The 13651-nt window shown below is 39.9% G+C and overlaps 1 protein-coding gene and 1 long non-coding RNA gene across 6 annotated transcripts in view; one reads left to right on the top strand and one right to left on the bottom strand.

Annotated features, from left to right (window-relative positions):
• Positions 1–13651, bottom strand: part of LOC125169598 (uncharacterized) — a 120917-nt gene that overhangs the window by 89697 nt on the left and 17569 nt on the right. For all 5 annotated transcript variants that reach the window (XR_007153732.1, XR_007153733.1, XR_007153736.1 and 2 more), the window contains one exon: positions 4956–5016. This is a non-coding gene — a long non-coding RNA (uncharacterized LOC125169598). The remainder of the gene's footprint in view (positions 1–4955; positions 5017–13651) is intronic.
• The window catches only part of CB4H12orf56 (chromosome B4 C12orf56 homolog), a 113114-nt gene that overhangs the window by 85423 nt on the left and 14040 nt on the right, over positions 1–13651 (top strand). The window lies entirely within an intron of this gene.

Below are 13651 nucleotides of genomic sequence, written 5' to 3'. Positions count from 1 at the left end.
AACCCCAAAATTAATACATACTTTAAACGGTTATCTTTCCACAATTCTTTCCTACTGTGTTTTTTGCATTAATCCCAAAGCCAAGAAAATCACTAAATAATCCATCTCTGTAAGTAATCAGACACATTTGACCAATTAAATATTGACTTCAACTACAAAATAATTACTTTTAGGAAGTCTAATTGTAGAAACATTTTGAATATGAAAATCACATATATAACTTTTTACAAATACAAAGGATCACCAAAAAAGCAAGCACATAAAGCTAGTTTTCAGGCTGGGCTCAAAATTCTAGACTCTTTGACCACTTTTATAACACAGGCATTGCCATTTATCACCTGCACTAAGAGTAAACTCACAGTAATCAGCTCTACCGTTACACATGCACACACACACATATAATAGGGGGAAGAGCATGGGTTTTGAGGCCAAAATGGTTGAGTTTAAATCTTAGCTCTGCAGCAGTTTTGGACATTGGGAAGTTACTTAACATCTCTAAGCTTCAGTCAAAACAAAGATAATACAACCTATCCCACTGGATTGTTAGGAGATTTTAATGCAAAGATGTTTGTAATGCACATATCATGGTATGTGGCATGTAGTAAGGATTCGGTACATAGTATTTATTATTATTATTACCATTATTATTACTAAAATAACATTGAAGCTGGCTGAGAACTTATAGACTAATAAGTACTGGCCCTTAAAAAAATAAGTACTGGGGCGCCTGGGTGGCTCAGTTGGTTGAGCGTCCGACTTCAGCTCGGGCCATGATCTCACAGTCTGTGAGTTCGAGCCCCGTGTCGGGCTCTGTGCTGACAGCTCAGAGCCTGGGGCCTGTTTCAGATTCTGTGTCTCCCTCTCTCTCTGACCCTCCCCCATTCATGCTCTGTCTTTCTCTGTCTCAAAAATAAATAAACGTTAAAAAAAAATAAGTACTGACTTTATTATTTTTTTTGCACCAATGTGGGGAGTAGCTACTATACTAGCTCCTCTACTCAGAGACCCCTGATCAATATAGTATTGAAGAACAGATTAATTTACTTATTTTTTAAATGTTTATGTATTTATTTTGAGAGAGAGAGGGAGAGAGCGCGGAAATGCAGATGGGGGAGGGACAGGGAGAGAGGAAGAGAGAGATTCCCAAGCAGGCTTTGCTTGTGCAGAGCCCAATGCAGGACTCCAACTCACAAACTGAGAGATCATGACCTGAGCCAAGATCGAGAGTCAGATGCTTCACTGACTGAGCCACCCAGGGGCCCCAGATTCACATGCTTATTAAATAAAAAATTCAATTTTCCATTGGTAGGAGTGTGATTTAATTGACAAGTGACTATTTCTATTGCTTACCACCAGGAATAGTTGGCTCTACTTGACGCTGCTAATATAAGAGCTATGTGGGAAATACTCTTCCCAAGGGTAGACAGAAAGCTTTTTAGTTATGGAAACTTTTGTCAGCCTTTGTCTTACACAACTAAGCACTAACGGATCAAACTGATATACTGTATTTATAGAGTTCCTAATTGATCCACATGTAGTGTTCACTTTAATGAAATCTAGATAACCTAGAAACTATGTAAAGAGGGAGAAGCTTGAAGACCCTATAATTGATAACACATTTTACATGTTTCCATATTGAATCTCACTCATGGGCAGTATCACTTCTAATAGTGTATAAGAATGCTTGAGAGTACAGTAATAAATGTGCTCTGAGGCATTTGATAAAAGTGGTCAAAGCTTGTTGACTAGTGATAAGCTCCAACCTGTGACATTATATATTCTTTCTCTGAGGTTAGACTCACTTGTTTTATAGTTAATATTTTTGTAGCATAGAGAAGTTCAGTGATAATTATAGAAGGGAATATGGAAATTTTTGAAGAAATTGATGGGAATTTTTGAGAAACTTTTAATAGTATTGACTATCTGATTTCTTTTTGTTCAGTGTATCTACTTGTAAAATGCAGTGCTGGCTTGTAAGGTCCACTTGGACTTGGGTCTCTCCAGAAGAGAGACAGTTGGCAATTCTCCATCCAATCAGACCAAGCACTCTTGTATCTGCATATCTGTGTATGAGGTCTGAAGCTTTTCTCGTTTGGAAGCAGCAGGACTCCTTGGCTAGAGATCTTGGTCGTATGACTTTGTGGCTTAAAGTTCAGATGCTAGGTCAGAAAGACCTTGTTTTCATTCCTCCTTGCCTACTTTCTTGTCACCATCCCTGTGGCAGGTTAACCTCTTTCAGAATTTCCATTTTATCAACTGTAAGATAACAAAAAGCCTACCTTAAGGGTTTTTGTGAATATTTATTCATTCATATATAAAGAAATAATTCTGTGGCTACTATGTACTGGGATGAACCATATGATATTGCCATTTCAAGTTCAAAATTGTCGATATCCATAATTTCATATGGTTCAAACAAAAACCCTTTAACAAATTGTAGCTATTATCCTAACAGAAATACTAACTTGCTTGATGAACTTATACTTTAAATATTTACCATTTATTCTAATTTCCCAGATAGCAGGACACTTTGTTATAACCTGGCTTATTTTTGCAGTTTGGGTAAACCTCAAACCATCTAGTTCAATTACAAATTATTGAGGAAGCATAACATACTTCAACATGTTCAAATAAAATTTTATATTTGCTTCTTGCATCATCCCAAATAAAAAATGTTCTTCTACAGTCTTCTCAGTGAATGGTATTTCATTCATCCCACTGCTCAAAAGAGAAACCTGAGAACCTCTGTGTTTTCTTCTTTCTTTTCACTCACCCAATGCAACCTATCAGCAGTGCTTACTAGAGATGCCTTCAAAATATATTTGGAATCTACTGACTTCCCAGAATTATAGCTTTTACCCTGTCCAAGCCTCCAGCACCTACTGCAACAGCCTATTTATTTAGTCTCCTTGTTTTCACCCTTGACCCCTTTCTCTAAGGCAAGAGTGATCTTTTCAACAAGAGAATTAATACATTTATGATTTAAAAACTTCCTATTACCCAGGATGAAATCCAAAGTCCTTAATGGCTTTCAGGGCCCTTCATGACCTGGCCTCTGACTAATTCTGTGACCTAACCCAATTGGTCTCCTCACTTACTTCTCCCCAAACACACTGGACTTTGCACATTGCTTTAAATCCCCAAGTCCCTTCAAGCCCTGGAAACTTGCACTAGCAAAACATTGTCCCCCAGATCTTCAAGTGTTACTTCAAATAGGGCTTCTCTGATCACTCCAAAGTAGCCTCCTACCCACCTACATCACATCATAATGGATTTGTTTCCTGGGTATTTTTGCAATGTCAGAATTTAAGAATGTAAGCTGTTTGAGGGTCTGGCCTTCATTTGTCCTATTCAATATGATAACCTAGCAACTGGAATGGTGCCCGGCACAGTGTGTGAAGGAAAGGACTCAGAATGGACGAAGGAGGCCAAGAGAGGCAACAGCACCAGCCCCAGTGCTCACCTCCCATCAAAATCCTGAGAGACCCCAAGGGAGGCCTGTACGAGAACCACCCGGCCAATCTACAGAATTGTGAGATACAATAAAAGACTGGATTTTTTCCCAGTTTTATAGTAAGAGTATAACTGAGAAAACTGTAAGATATTTACAAGCGTACCATGTGATGATTTCACGTGCCTATACACTGTGAAAGGATTTCTCCCCACCCACCCATCTTCTCACATATTCACCTTTTGTTTTTTAAATTTTTTTATGTTTATTTATTTTTGAGAGAGAGAGAGAGAGAGAGAGAGAGAGAGAGAGAGAGAGAGACAGCATGCAAGCGAGGGAGGGGCAGAGAGAGGGAGACACAGAATCAGAAGGCTCCAGGCTGTCAGCACAGAGCCTGATGCAAGGCTCAAATCCACGAACTGTGAGATCATGACCCGAGCCGAAGTTGGATGCTTAACCAACTGAACCACCCAGGCGCCCCCATATTCACCTTTTTTTTTTTTTTTACATTTATTCATTTTTGAGAGACAAAGAGAGACAGAGCACAAGCAGGGGAGGGGCAGAGTGAGAGGGAGACAGAATCTGAAGCAGGCTCCAGGCTCCGAGCTGTCAGCACAGAGCCCAACATGGGGCTCAAACCCACAAACAGCGAGATCATGACCCGAGCCGAAGTCGGCTGCTTAACCGACTGAGCCACCCAGGCGCCGCCCCCCCCCCCCCCCCCCCCCGCCATATTCACCTTTTTAAATGAGAATATTTAAGTTCTACTTTCCTAGCAAGTTTCATTTATACAATAGAGTATTATCAACTATAGTCACCATGTTATACATTAGATTCTCACACTTTCTTCATCTTACAACTAAAAATTTGTACCCTTGGGGCACCTGAGTGGCTCAGTCAGTTAAGCATCTGACTTCAGCTCAGGTCATGATCTCAGGGTTCATGGGTTTGAGTCCTGAGTTGGGCTCTGTGCTGACAGCTCAGAGCCTGGAGCCTGCTTTAGATTCTGTGTCTCCCTCTCTCTCTGCTCCTCCCCCACTCACACTATCTCTCTCTCTCTCTCAAAAATATACATTAAAAAAAATCAAAAAAATAAAATAAAATAAAAGTTTGTACCCTTGAAAATTTGGAGAGATAGTTCTCTCCCTCTCCCTATTCTCCCCTGTTCCCTAGCCCCTGGCAAGCACTTTCTACTCTGTTTCTATGAGCTCAACTTTGTTTTGTTTTTAAATAAAGGGTTGTTTTAAGCTTCTGAGTTTTAGATTCTTTGGGGTTTTTTTTTAATTTATTTTTTCACACCCAAAGTATTTTATTTTTGTTTTTGTACTTTACAGAAACTTTATTTTCAAATAGGATACATGATGCAGATAAAAACTTAAATACAAATATTTACATAGTATTAAGTACCCTACCCGTTCTCACTAATCTTCATTTGTTATCAATCATTAATTAATCTAATCCTTGCTATTTTACCAAAATTCAACAGAAAAATAATCAAGCTCACCTTCACAGGAAAGAACTCGTTTATTTTTCCAGTGTTTCCCGCTTTCTTTTCCTTTCCTTACCTAGAAGAATGATAGAAAAAAATTTATATCACAGTGTGATGCTGCTGGTATGAATAAAAAACCTTTCACAGCCATCAGCAGTTTCCCTGCTGGCCAGCTTCTAAGTCTCTCCTACTCCCCACTGAGTGGTTTACTAAATAGCAATAGATAAAACAATCAACATTTTCATTTATTTTAAATAAACTTACACATTATGTCAATGTTAGGGCAATTCCAAATGAAGTAATGTACCACAGTCAGGTACTCTAACTAGCTGAAGTGTTTCACTTGTCTGTATGTTTTTGCTATTTTTTCCTACTTTGTTAAAAATCATATAAATTTTCCCTTTTGTCACTGTAAATGGATTCAATAATCTTCTGAAGAGTTCTGCTAGTTCCTTTATCTTTAAAAAAATTTTTTTTAATGTTTATTTATTTTTGAGAGAGAGAGAAAGAGAGCATAAGCAGGGGAGGGGCAGAGAGAGAGAGAGAGAGAAGACACAGAATCTGAAGCAGGCTCAAGGCTCCGAGCTGCCAGCACAGAGCACGACTTGGGGCTCAAACCCACAAACTGTGAGATCATGAACTGAGCTGAAGTCGGATACTTAATCTCCTGGGCCACCCAGGCGTTCCTCTTCTAGTTGCTTGAAAATGGGATTTGTATCTGCCTAGACACAGCAGGGTCCACATCGTCCCTATCCCTCACCAGGGAGAGGCCCTCGGAATCACAAAGTACAAATAATAGCTGACTGCTTAAATGCTCCTGGTATGATACACACCAGGTACCATGAGACTGAGTGTTCCCTCAACCCTTCCTCTTCCAGAAGGGACTGGTAAGGGAAAGTTGTCAAGCATGGAGGAGACCAGGTGTTTGAAGGTTTACTGGTTAGATATCAGAGACTTCTGACTTCTGGGTTTGGGGAAACCTTGGGTCAAAGCATTTTCTTTTCTTTCCACTTTTTTCTAGTCTGCTTTTCCTTCCTTGTTGCCTTCTACTTGGAAGATGACTCTAACCCTGAAAAACTAAGAGGAGCTCTGGGCAGGACAAAAGAAAAGGAAGCAAGATTATTTACCCCAAGATTTGGAAAGAAGCAAAGAGGACCTCTAAGTTTCCTTCTAGGTGGCCCATTCCTCTGAAGGCCCCAGGAGGGGGAGGGGTTTCAGGGCACAAGTTATTTCTATAAGATTTTGGAGTTGACAGAAGCACTAACTCACTTCCTCCCTCTTTCTACTCCGGAAAGGTATGGGGACAGAGTAGTAGTGGTGTTGACAGTGACTGGGGATATGGTGATCTGTTTGTTTGGCCAGTGAGGAAGGCAGTGGAGGAGGTCAAAGGAGGTTGAGGATCAAGTGACCTAGAACCACTGTGGGTTTTTGTGGGCTATCCGGCAGTAACTGCCATTGTTTACAACACCGTTTCTACAGGGAAATTATTTTGTCGGCTGCACAGCTGATCTACAAATGAATCTGAAAAGGACACATTTTATAAAGGGAGTATTTTGCTTCTATCAGCAACTAACCACCAGAGGGCATAGTTGGGTTAGGAAGAAAAAGATCTAATACTAAAACTGCTCTAAGCAGGAGAATGGACTCTTAAACTTTTACAATTCCTGTGGACCTTCAAAATTAAATTATTTTTTGTTGTTATGCTTCTTTAATATGTACTACATAAATACAGGTGTAAGAAAGCTCCTTATGCTCTTATTAAGTCAACACAAATTTATTTATTTATTTATTTATTTATTTATTTATTTATTTTTAATGTTTATTTTTGAGAGAGAGAAACAGAGCGCAAGCAGGGGAGGGGCAGAGACAGAGGGAGACACAGAATCTGAAGCAGGCTCCAGGCTTTTAGCTGTCAGCAAAAAGCCCGACATGGGGCTCGAACTCACAAACGGCAAGATCATGACCTGAGCAGAGGTTGGACACTGAACCAACACAAATTTAGGATTGAAACGTTTATAAAATTAAATACAAATTAATATTTTTAATGTAACGTATGACATTTTGCTGAAACTCCATCTCCTCTTGCAAAATGAATATGGTACAATATACAACATAGGCTCTTGAGTTCAGTATCCTGCTATCACACTTTTCTCTTTCAGAACTACTACATGTTTTTTTTTTACAGGCCATGCTGTCCCCTGACTTGGCTTGGCTTGAACATTTCCCTATCTGGAAGTGAAGTCTGATTCTGTTCTCTTTTTGACCAGGGACAATTAAAATTTTCCCACTCGGGACAAACAATGGATTAGCATAAACAATGCAAACACAGCCATGTCACTGAAATGAAAACAAAACTTCAAACTCTCTGAGAAACCCCATAGACTTTCAAGTTGAAAACTAGTCCCCTCCCCTGGGAAGAAAAAAAAAAAACCAAAAACCAGTCCCCAGTTTGAAAGGATCTGTTATAGATAAGAGGCTCGGTGGTTTATGCCTTTTTCTTCCCAGTACCCCTGTTTCATTTATAAAAGTGTCTTCATTTGGATGATAAAGTGTAACATTAAAAAACCTGCTTATAAGCTAGTCCTGTCATGGAGTTTTAAGATCAGCAAAGACCTGTGCCTTAGCAGTAGGAATTAGGAAAGAAAACACTTGTTTTAATTTTTTTTTTTTTCAACGTTTTTTATTTATTTTTGGGACAGAGAGAGACAGAGCATGAACGGGGGAGGGGCAGAGAGAGAGGGAGACACAGAATCGGAAACAGGCTCCAGGCTCCGAGCCATCCGCCCAGAGCCTGACGCGGGGCTCGAACTCGCGGACCGCGAGATCGTGACCTGGCTGAAGTCGGACGCTTAACCGACTGCGCCACCCAGGCGCCCCAAGAAAACACTTGTTAAAGCCATATACAGAAGTTTCATAGGCTTCTCCCAGAGGCTTATTTAGCCAATATGAGTGAAGCTTTGAGGGTTAAATCAAACTTTAGACATGTTCTGATCTCCTTTTGTGACTCAGAGGTCTCAGGAGTTCCCCCTGCTTCCCACTCTCCCAAAACACCATCTTAAAATTTAAGCAGGCTATAAGAAAGGAAATAAAGGATTTCATCACACTTAGGATCCTCTGATATCTGAGAGCATATAAGGTCATTTTAGGGTAGGAGGAGTGAAACTTCTGAAAGAGTCACATTTACTCAGAAAAGCTGGAAGATAGGACAGGAGTTTTGTAACCGTATGACATAATTTGGCTAACATTGTGCATTGGGTTTGCTATACAAAATGATTCCTCACTGCCAAGTCTCAAGACCAAATTCAGTTGCCAACGTGACTTCAGATGGTTCAGTATTAACAATAATGAAAAAATGCCAGGAGTGCCTGGGTGGCTCAGTTGGTTAAGTGTCTGACTCTTGACTTCAGCTCAGGTCTCAATCTCAGGGGCGTGAGTTCAAATCCCATGCTGGGTTCTGTGCTGGGCGTGAAGCCTACAAAGGAAGGGAGGGAGGAAGTGACAGAGGAAGGGAGGGAGGGAGGAAGAAAGGAAGAAAGAAATGCCACAAAATAGTGAATTTTAAGGAGACCAAGAAACACTTCTCTAAAACATAAAGTATGCTGAGTGTGTGTGTGTGTGTGTGTGTGTGTGTGTGTGGTGGACCAGATCCAAGAACCAAAATGGTCCACAAACTGAAATTTGCTGAGATCGTTCTGTTGAAGCAACGCTGATGAGAGCATCCTGGCAAGCTGGAGTCCTCATGCCTTCAGAACATGACTATCACCGGCATTATTTCATACTTAATCAAGCCCCAACTGGGGCAACTTGTCATAATGGACAGGATGGGGAGAGAGGGAAAAAAGCACCATCTGTCTCTGGCATATGTGCCAGGGGCATTCAATGTGGGGGAAATGTCTTAAGTGGTCTGTCAGAAGGTTTAAGAGGTTCCCTATGATTTTCAAGGATCTTGCCCCAGAGAGAAATAAATTCAATTCAGTAAGCATCTTTTCTGGGTTAGTTGGGTACTTAGAGCATACAAAAATAAACAAAACTAAGTCCCTGTTCTAACAAGCTAAGTTTTCTAAGCTAAATTATTTGAATACAGTCTTCAAAATTTTTGCCATATCATCTATATTTTTATTTACTCAATAATTTTCTACTATCTCTACCTACTTTAGCCATGTCCTAAAGGATATCTGGGAAATCACAGAGTTGGTGATCTAGATATATATATTTTAAACACTAGTATGTACATACATTTCTAATGTACATTTTTATTTTATTATTTTTTATAATTTTTTTTTTCATTTTTACTTTTTGAGAGAGAGAGTGAGTGCAAGCAGGGGAGGGGCAGAGGGAGAGGAAGGGAGAGAATCCCGAGCAGGCTCCGTGCCCAAACACAGAGCCCCACACAGGGTTCGATCCCATGACCGTGAGATCATGACCTGAGCTGAAATCAAGAGTCAGACACTCAACTGACTGAGCCACCCAGGTGCCCATCTAGTGTACATTTTTAAATAAACACAATTTTGGAGGTGCCTGGGTGGCTCAGTTAGTTAAGCACTTGACTTCGGCTCAGGTCATGATCTCAGAGTCAGTCTGTGGGTTCAAGTCCGGCATCGGGCTCTGTGCTGACAGTTCAGAGACTGGAGCCTGCTTCAGATTCTGTGTCTCCCTCTCTCTTTGCCCCTCCCCACTCTCACTCTGTCTCTTTCTCTCTCTCAAAAATAAACATTAAAAAAGAAACCCACAGTTAACAATTTTTTAAATGTCTTTTCGTTAGACTACCTAAAATAAATAATCTTTGTACCCCTCCATGAGAATGATAAATAGTGAGGAATATTCAAAATATTTTATAAGGACAGAACAGGTCAATGATGGAGGTACATAGAAAGTGTTACAGGAAATCACAGGAGATCACAGGAAGAAGGTCTCAAGGAGGCCTACTTATAAGATTTTGTATTTGAGGAGGCTTTAAAAATAACTAGCTCTACGATATTTTTTTAACACCACAGAACATGGAAAATGATAAGACTTGACAAAGCTTGGTGGCTGGTGAGTGCATAGATATTCCTATATCATTCTCTTTACCTCTCTGTATACTTGAAACATTTCACAATAACAATAATAAAGTGTGTTTGGGATTTGGAGAAGAGAAAAAGCATTCTACGTAGAAGAAAAATAAGAATGAGCACAGAATCCTGAAATTCAGGCTGGGTGGTCTGGTTCAAAGTGCTGGAAGACAAGGTTGGAACATTAAGATGCTATCAGATCATGCCAGACCCTGGTTAAATGGTCCTAAGAGTCTGTGGATGTGGGAAACCCCTAGAGGTTTCTGATGAACAATATATGATCAGAGTGGCAGATTAGGAATAGAACTCTGGGAGAAATCTGTACGATGGGGAGAGCCCAGATTTGGAAGAATGTTATAATAATGATTCAGATAAAAATATGGTGGTCTACCTAAGTTCCATAATATCCTGATGTGTTTCCTTATTCTGCCAGCTTGCGTTCTATTTTTATTAAGGAAAAAAAATCCTGGGCTCCTGGCTAGCTCAGTTGGTAGAGCATATGACTCCTAATCTCAGGGTCATGAGTTTGAGCCCCACCTTGGGCGTGGAGCCTACGAAAGGAAGAAAGAAAGAGGAAGGAAGGAAGGAAAGAAAGAAGGAATCTATTCTTACCAGGCAGTCATACTTCCTCCTTCCTACCCCAGATCCTTTGTAGTCGAATCCAACTATATTGTAGACCAGGGTTGGGAAACTTTCTCTGTGAATGGTCAGACAGTAAATATTTTAGGCTTTGCAGGCCATATGGTCTCTGTTGTAATTACTTCGGCGTAGTGAGAAAAGCAGCCACAGACAATACATAATGAATGGGTTTGGCTATATTCCAATAAAACTTTATTTATAGAGACCGAAATTTAAATTTCAGAAAATTTTCATGTATCATGAAGTGTTTTTCTCAACATTTAAAAAATGTACAAACCATTCTTAGTTTTAGACTATATAAAAATTGGCTGCAGATTAGAGTAATGCAAAACAAAACCACAACGAGATGCCACTTCTCACCCCCTAGGTAGCTATTATAAAAAAAGATACATAATAGCAATTCTTGGCAAAATTGGAACCCTCACACACTACTGGCAAAAATGTGAAATATCACAGCCGCCTTGGAAAGCAGTCTGGCAGTTCCTCAAATGGTTAAAGATAGAGTCACCATATGATCCGGCAATTCTACTTCTAGGTATATATACGCCGAAGAGAAATGAAAATATATATCCATGCAAAATACTGTGTACAAATGCTCATGGCACCATTATTCATAACCAAAATGTGGAAACATCCATATAGTAAATTATTTGGCAATAAAGAGAAATGAAGTATTGATGTGCTCCAACATGGATGAATCCTGAAAACATGCTAAGTGGAAGAAACCAGGCATAAAAGACCAAATACTGTATGATTTCATTTGCATGGGATGTCAGAATAGGCAAATATATGAAGACAAAAAGTAGATTAGTGATTAATTACAGTTAGGGGAGACAGGGGAAATGACTGCTTATGGGTATGGGATTGTTGGGGGTGTGATGAAAATGTTATAAAATTAATTGTGGTGATGGTAGCACAACTCAGAAAATATATTAAAAACCAATGAATTGTACACTTTAAAAGGGGGAACTGTATGGCACATGAATTATATCTCAATAAAGCTGTTAAAGAAAAAACGTAACAGGCTCCAGGCTACTTGGTCCTGAATGTGGAATTTTGCCAACCTCTGCTACAGATACCAGATAAACTGGTTCCTTTCAGAAGCTTACTTCAGACTCAGCTACTTAAATCTGGAAAATTCAATTTAGAAGAGCAGGAGGATGACTAGTCAGATAGGCTTTTGTTGTTGGGGCTTGCTGGGGAGCAGATCTACATGTGTTATAGATGTGTGATACAAACAATGATGAACTCCCTTCGACTCAGTGGTTTGTAATTAAATCCGGGAGCTCAGTCCACATGCTCAGATATACCCAGACTCATGTTATTTCCAGTATCGGCGTCTTGTATAGACACCAGGCTGTGAAGACCTTCACTTGGTCCCAGCCAAGCTTCTCAGGGAAGCAATCATTTTGTCCATCTCTCTTCTCTTACTTAGACCAGCAGGCTAGTTAGCTGAAATTCCTCAACTTCCCATGGTTGAAAAACAAAACTTCATCTCATTACCTCTTTGGAGAGGTAATGTGAGGGGGTGATGAAAACATTTAATCTAAATGTTTCTTCTTCTTACTTAAAAAAAAAGTTTTTTTAAAGGGTACCTAGGGGCACCTGGTGGCTCAGTCAGTTAAGCTTCTGAGTCTTGGTTTAGGCTCAGGTCATGATCTTGCGGTTTGTGAGTTCAAGCCCTGCATCAGGCTCTTCACTGACAGTAGGGAGCCTGCTTGGGATTCTGTCTCTCCCTTTCTCTCTACCCCTCTCCCACTTGCTCTGTTTCTCTCTCAAAACAAACAAACAAACAAATAAACTTTTAAAAAGTAGGGGGGGGGCACCTAGCTGGATCAGTTGGTGAAGCATGCAACTCTTGATCTTGGGGTTGTAAATCTGGGCACCATGTTGGGTGTAGAGATAACTAAAAAAAAAAAAAAAAAAAAAACAACCTTAAAAATAAATAATAAAATAGTAAAATAAAAACTAGTAAGGGTTTGACTGGAAGAAGTACTTATTTTAGGAATAATGCTTTTTTTTTTTTTTAATGTTTACTTATTTTTGAGAGAGACAGAATGTGAGTGGGAGAAGGGCAAAGAGAGGGAGACACAGAATCTGAAGCAGGCTCCAGGCTCTGAGCTGTCAGCACAGAGCCCGATGCGGGGCTTGAACTCACGGACTGCGAGATCACGACCTGAGCTAAAGCTGGACGCTTAACTGACTGAGCCACCCAGGTGCCACTATGAGTAATGCTTTTAAGAGACTTGGAAAGTTGTATTCCAGGACTGCTACCCAGGCACTGGTCAGAATTAAGACTGTCCCAAATTCTGTAAAGGACAATCTTATCCACCTCTTTGTATCTTTTGTCTTAAATCCTTAGAATTTCCCAAATGAGTTATTACCTTCTTCAGGAGAGCTAGACATTTTAGGAAATAAAACATAGAGCAGGGTTTCTGCTTTCAAGAGGGAAGTTCCTCAAATGACTTCCAGGCTCAATTCTGGGATAATTTATGCTCCATTTCCCTTCTCTTTATGCCTTGCAGGTGGTGATAGCTAATTTAAAAAAAAATTGGAAGAGAATCTTTGTTTTTATCATTATGTGTCAAGAATAGGTCATCAGTAGAAAGAAATGTTTAACATTATGCAAAAAGCACAGCCCCAAGAGTCTCTCTGAAACCCTTTGCTTCATATGCAAATTGATGAACGGACGGAACTGCAGCTTTTTAGTAATGCAGGCAAGAACGAAGGAATGAATGATCACTGGAGTTAAGAATTTAACAATACATACATAGTTCAGGAAAAAATACTCAAAAGATCTTCTTTGAGGAGAACAAGATATGACTTTTAATAATGCTAATGATGTCACTAAAAGAACCAAGTAAGTCCATGATCATTTAAAACACAATGAGCCTGGGTGGTTCCGTGGGTTAAGCATCCAACTTCAGCTCTCACGGTTTGTGAGTTTGAGCCCCGCATCAGGCTCTGTGCTGACAGCTCAGAGACTGCAGCCTGCTTCAGATTCTGTCTCCCTAGCTCTCT

The sequence above is a fragment of the Prionailurus viverrinus genome, chromosome B4, assembly GCF_022837055.1.
Source record: "Prionailurus viverrinus isolate Anna chromosome B4, UM_Priviv_1.0, whole genome shotgun sequence".
NCBI classification, from domain to species: domain Eukaryota; kingdom Metazoa; phylum Chordata; class Mammalia; order Carnivora; family Felidae; genus Prionailurus; species Prionailurus viverrinus.
Note: the sequence above shows the minus strand (reverse complement) of the source record. Positions and strands in the feature narration are given on the sequence as shown.